Source organism: Sander lucioperca, chromosome 11 (genome assembly GCF_008315115.2).
Source record: "Sander lucioperca isolate FBNREF2018 chromosome 11, SLUC_FBN_1.2, whole genome shotgun sequence".
Lineage (NCBI taxonomy): Eukaryota > Metazoa > Chordata > Actinopteri > Perciformes > Percidae > Sander > Sander lucioperca.
Window position 1 is genome coordinate 36,587,126 of NC_050183.1, and position 6,000 is coordinate 36,593,125.

At 40.8% G+C, this 6,000-nt stretch overlaps 1 long non-coding RNA gene across 2 annotated transcripts in view; it reads left to right on the forward strand.

The window, feature by feature from the left end:
• Nucleotides 1-5,039, forward strand: part of LOC116063399 — a 45,579-nt gene extending 40,540 nt beyond the window's left edge. For both annotated transcript variants that reach the window (XR_004898714.1, XR_004108262.2), the window contains exon 4: nucleotides 1,931-5,039. This is a non-coding gene — a long non-coding RNA (uncharacterized LOC116063399). The remainder of the gene's footprint in view (nucleotides 1-1,930) is intronic.
• Nucleotides 5,040-6,000: the final 961 nt, after the last annotated feature.

Consider the following 6,000-nt stretch of genomic DNA (forward strand, 5'->3'; position numbering starts at 1 on the left):
ATAAATATAAAAACTGATGCCCAATTTCACCTAAGGCCAATATTTGGCTAACACCACAACACACTACTCAGTGTCCCAATGAATCTGCCTGCCTGGGTGCTGAAGTACTCTTCTAGCCTCTCATACAACCAACCCATCAGCCCGGCTACTTGTCTCTGATTTAGTCCGACTCTGTTCTTTGCTTACGTTCAAAGCTGTGGTAATGGGAAATTAGTATGCAGGGAGGCAGACGGACGGCCCTGAAGATCTAATAGGTAGCCAGACTGGAGAAGAAGACTGAAGGGGGGGGGGGGGGGAGAGCATCTCTAGCGGAGAGGGAGTTAAGCATGGCCTCACTTCTCCTCTTCCCTCCTTCCCTCTCCCCTTTATCGCCTCGTTCCCCATGCCCTGTCCCAAACCTTAATGGGACGTCAGACGGACAGCCTCGCCTCAATTGAGCAGGGCTCTACTTTTTTTGTTATCCTTCCAGCACTGTTACCCAGATCAGCCAAGCACTCTCCTCTCCTTTTCAGCCAGGATATTGTTTACATCTGTCTTGCTAATCACTGGCAGAGCCTCTCTAGACCTCACAGATGTTGCAATAATACAGGGGATTAGCAGGCTTAACACTGGGGCTTATTTGGGGAGTTTTCCCGATGGCCTGGCGGTGAAGCCCGTCAGCGCCTCTGAATTTGACCTTTTTTCTGTTTCGCGCTGTGCTGAGATCTTGCAGTCCCGCTTCTCTTTGATTTGTGATTTTTTTTTTTTACAAGCATCTGGCATGCTGTTGATGTTTTATCCAGATTAGTGCCCTGGGCTCTCACTTCCTGCAGCTACATCAGGGTTAAATACAATTACACAGAGCTAAACTGCTTGACATAGACAAGAAGATTTAGCAACAAACAATGCTCTTTTTTTCATCTTTTTTTCATTTTAAATCCACCCTAAATCACCTGTGCATTTTCATACCCTTAACATTTTACAATATTTGAGCTACCATAGCTGCCTATATTTCCCAGCCTCCTTTTATCCTCGCAGCATTAACACTACGATGTAGCTAGCTAGCACGGTGTTAGCTGCTTCCTCAGCTCACCATGGGGACGCTTGAACCTCCTCTGCTCTCCTCTTTACCTCAGATAATTAGATGGCCTTCTCAGACTCCACATTTCCGCTGCTTCTCTCTGCATCATGCAGTGCAACCATGTCCTATTTTATGACCAAGCAGATCCAGTGTCTGAGACACTCAGCGTGTGTGTGTGTGTGTGTGTGTGTGTGTGTGTGTGTGTGTGTGTGTGTGTATGTGTGCGCGCGTGTGTTTGGGGTCAATGTATTTCTGTCTGGATCCAAATCCCAAAGGTGATATTAGTCTGGTAGGGGGCAACCCATCCCCCCTGTGTGTGTGTGTGTGTGTGTGTGTGTGTGTGTGTGTGTGTGTGTGTGTGTGTGTGTGTGTGTGTGCATTTGTGCATTTGTGCTGCAGGCGTTGGGGTCAGCCAGGAAGCCCAGACAGGCTCTACCTAGACCTTTGACCCATGACTGTCTACTAGCTCAGGGGTCATGCACACCATTGATACAGACAGCTGATAGACGCTCAAACAAACGCACATGCAAACACATACATGCACAATCGCACAGCCTAACCCCCCCCCCCTTCCCTGTAGTAAACCTTAACAGTTTGGTGTGGCACAACTAGAGAGATGATGACACAAACAGCATCATCCCAGCTGGCTGTATGCAGAGAGTGCATGTGCACGTCATTTAAGCTCAGATAGTGGTTCCTCCTTTTAGATGTACAGCTACATCTGTCTACTCACTGCATAACGTTTCATTTAATGTTTTTTTAAGGATGCCCAGAATTAGAAGAATATGTCTGGACTAATTGCACAAAGTAAGGAGTTTTCATTTCACTAATCACTCTTTTTATTTTTTTTATTTGCTCATGTCTTCACAGATGCAGCCAGTCAGGATTGCCACCATGGAGATGAAAAACAACGATTGGCCATTGGACCCTACTCTAACAAAGCACGTACACTGTCTGTAGCCAATTTCTCCGAACGTTTAGCGCTTAGCCTCCTCGGACACTTATGGAAAATGTCATCTCTACACCTGCAAGAACAGTCAGTTAGACACACATCATTAGAGTCTGGTTATCATTCGTCTAGTCTGCAGTCTTTGTGGATGTGGACAGGTAAGTTGGAGCCGCTTCTAAAAGGTAAGTTTAAAAGGTTGAATCAATTTTACTGCTGTCTGAAGTGTAAAATAGAGCTGCCGAGCAATATTTTCCAAAATTAGTTTCATTAGATATGAATTACTATATTTGAGAGCAATTTTAGATCGGAGATTGGATGAGACCCCAAGGGATCCTTCTTTTCACTCAGTAGTTTACATTCAAGTATTTGACTGGAAAATCGTGTGTTGCTCTTTTAACTTTCCTCTTTTCTGTGGGACATTATGTACACAGACATATGTATATATTCTTTTTCATAGCGTAATGAGCTCCTTTATCATAAAATGATCCCAGAATCCCAAGTGTTGCCCTGATATGATATATATTTTCAATAAAGTTGAGCAATTTGTGAAATGAAAATTTGTCTTGGTTGTTTTTTTCCCTCTGCTATTAGATTCTTGTTTCTATATACTGTATGTCAGTGATGTTTGTTTTGTTGCTGAGATTATACAGTAGCTGAACTATACAGTTAAAGGATACGTTTGGTGATATTCTATATTTTTCTCAGTGTCAACAAATTCCATGAAAAGACCAACTTCCTATGTGTCCAAAGCCTAATATATCTGATTCCTCTGTGCCATAGACATCCATTGTTGTAAAAACAAAAAACTATTAAAAACACATCAATGAGACACGTCATTTCTCATTTCACTGGGTGACAATGTCCGTCATTGCAATGAACGGGGTCACTGTAGTTTATGTTTATTAGTTTATTTAAATCAATCCCATATACTGTCCTAGTGCCGTCAATACTCCAAAAATGTATTAATTGGCAGCTGAAAGTAGTCCCAAACAAATACAGTATTTATTTCTATTTAAATGACGTTTGCTAAAAACTACAGTACCCTGCTGTTTTAGCCATTTTCTTTTGCCGACAAGTATCATCTAATATTTGGTATGAGAAGCTATAGGAGCCTGTTCTCTCTGATTATTCTAGCAGTGGCTGAAGGGTTGGAAGGGGAACAGTTAAACCTAGTGGCCTAAATCTGTGGTGTCAATTAGGTGCCTTTGTGTGTGAGCAGCAGGGGTGTTGAAGCGAGTTGCTGGAGCTGAAGGAAACTCTGAACAATGATACACATTTATAACCACACACACACGCACACACTGGTCTTATGTTTTGTGGGGATCACACCTCCTTTTGTTTTCCCCCAACAGCCAGTAGAGGTGATGCCCCAGTGCCCCCAGTGTGCTCCACTGCTCTGACTGAAATGGGCTCCCTGCTCCCCTCTGGCCCCCCCACTCTCGCCCAACAACACTGTCCCCTTGCTCGCTCCGGGTTCCCAAGCCCTCGGCCTCCCCCTGACTGGTCCTGACCTGAAATTAGGGCCAGGCTAGCCTCCCTGGCCAGGCCAGCATAAAAGGCTGTTGTGTGTGTGTGTGTGTGTGTGTGTGTGTGTGTGTGTGTGTGCACACCATGGCCCTGAAAGAAAGTAGGAGATTATCCCATTCTGTGTGTCCAGTCACCAGTGCAGTATTGACCATGGTGGGCCACCCAGGGAGCATCCAGCCAGCCGTGAGATAGCCTGATATACATGCTTACTGGCCGTGCTAGATTCCCTCACTCTCACCGGGGAGAAGGCCAAACCCTACAGGGTGGACATTTTCTAAGGACACTGGAGTCTGTACGCGGAGTGACCCACTATCCATGCACAGGGACACACTCACACACACACATTTCAGCGTAGCCTCTGCACAGTGAAAGACATTGCCATCAGGTCGTTTTCTGTGTCCTGTGAGGCGAGGCGGAGGTCATTGGGAAGGTGGAAAACCTCTTTAATGGTGGGAATGATACCATAACACCTATAGATAGAGTTACGGATCTTGTCACATACAGTCTGTATACAGTGTACAACTCCTGATGGTAAATGTGAAGACCAGCGTGAAACATTTTTAGCTTGTGTTGAAAGATCAAATTACTTGTTTGTTTTATTTATTCTTTTTTATTTATTTTTTTTAATGTTTAATATGTCCAAATAACATTCTTTTGATCAATAAAAATGCATGAATGTGTAAAGACCATTCATTTTTCCTGTTTTTGCTGTTATACATATACTGACTTGTGCCTCTTAATAAAACAGGAAATACAGTAAATAAAACATGGTAATATTTTGTGAATTAAACTTGAGGCTTTCAGCTCATAAACATACAAATACATGATTATGAACACAGCCTTGCAGAGTTTATATAAACTCTTTCTAACCTGTCCACTACACTAGTTTATAACAGCTCCCTGAGTTGTAAAAGCAGCCCATTGTAGACCTTAACAAACCCTCAGGGGTCAAATAATTATCTTTTAATTGCTCAGCTGTTTGTTTGTGGATGGAGAGTCTCTAACATTCTGGTCCGTTAGCAACACAAAGGCCTTTAACAGCAGGACAGAGATGCACAAAGCTCACTAGCAGTAAAAACAAATAAGAGAATTTATAGGGAGGAGTGTGTAACTTTTTACTGCATGTAAACTGCAATTAAGGAGTTATCACGAGAGAGCAATGAAGATAAGTCAATTTCATCTGTTCTTTCATTTTCTTTGGATTACTTAACCACGACAAGCTAAATGTGTTGGAATAAACAGGCTGGAATAAAAGGCTTTTATTTAAAATTAGCATTTTGTTTTATTTTACATGAACAAAGTTAACCCTTGTGTTGTCTTCCCGGTTCAAGATTGACCCGGTCTGTTTTGCCTGTTTTATAAAGCATAAAGTATACATTTTCCAATTCTGTGTTACATCTTCTAAGCCAACTTCATTCCAACTTATCACCGCTAGTTTTACACTTATGTTTGGAATTCATGGTCTATAAACCTCATTCATATTAAAATATGCCTAATTTTGAGTTAAAAAACCCCAGAAATTATGAATTACTTTAGCTAATAATTAAGATCAGAGGAACGTAGGTTGGTGCATAATTACAGCCTGTTTCGTGTATGGAACCATGCATGTTATTTTTTGGGCAATTTGGTTGAAAGAAACCCATATTTTTCATACAGATCTTTGAAAATGGATCAAATTTGACCCGAGGACCACACAAGGGTTAAAATGATTTCTATATCATGCTATTTGCTATTTTGATGATGTGAAGAATAAAACATTTCCCAGGATGTTGCTTTAATAAATGTCAGCTTTTTTTGAACATCCATTATTTTACTAACACATTCTCTGATTGGTTAAATTTGCTCTTAAGACAAATCACAGAAAGCAGCGTAGATTTAATTAATTAGGAAGAGAAGAAGAAACAAAAAAAAAAAAAAATGCAGGTATTGATTCTGATGAGTAAAAACTACTGTGTTTAAATTGCACTTACATTAGTAGTCATAATAACTAGTCCTAGATTTCAGAAATGATGCAATTATGTAATTGTTTAGACTGTAATGTACTTCAAATTATGGTACATTTCAATTTTACAAATTGGGTTTGATAAATATATCTTAACTATCCATCATAACAGAAAGAGCACACTATAGTGTGGAGTGTATTCACCGCCCTCAGGAATAATATGAGTTTTAAAATAAGATCAGCTACACAAACACTGCAAGAACATATTACAATATACAATTCAGATTAACAAGAGTATAGTATTAAGCATCCATTTACATAACACAGGCCAGTGTTAATTATATGTATTTATTATATTCATTTATGTAATGTTGACTCACTATGAGTTCATCAAGCTTAAATGCCTGATCACTATCACAGGCAGGCAAAAAGACTGGAGCCAGAGCTCTTTAATGAAACATCAAACAACGTGTGTGCCTGCCTCCAATATGATAAAAGGTGTGTAAAAATATTAGAGCAGCG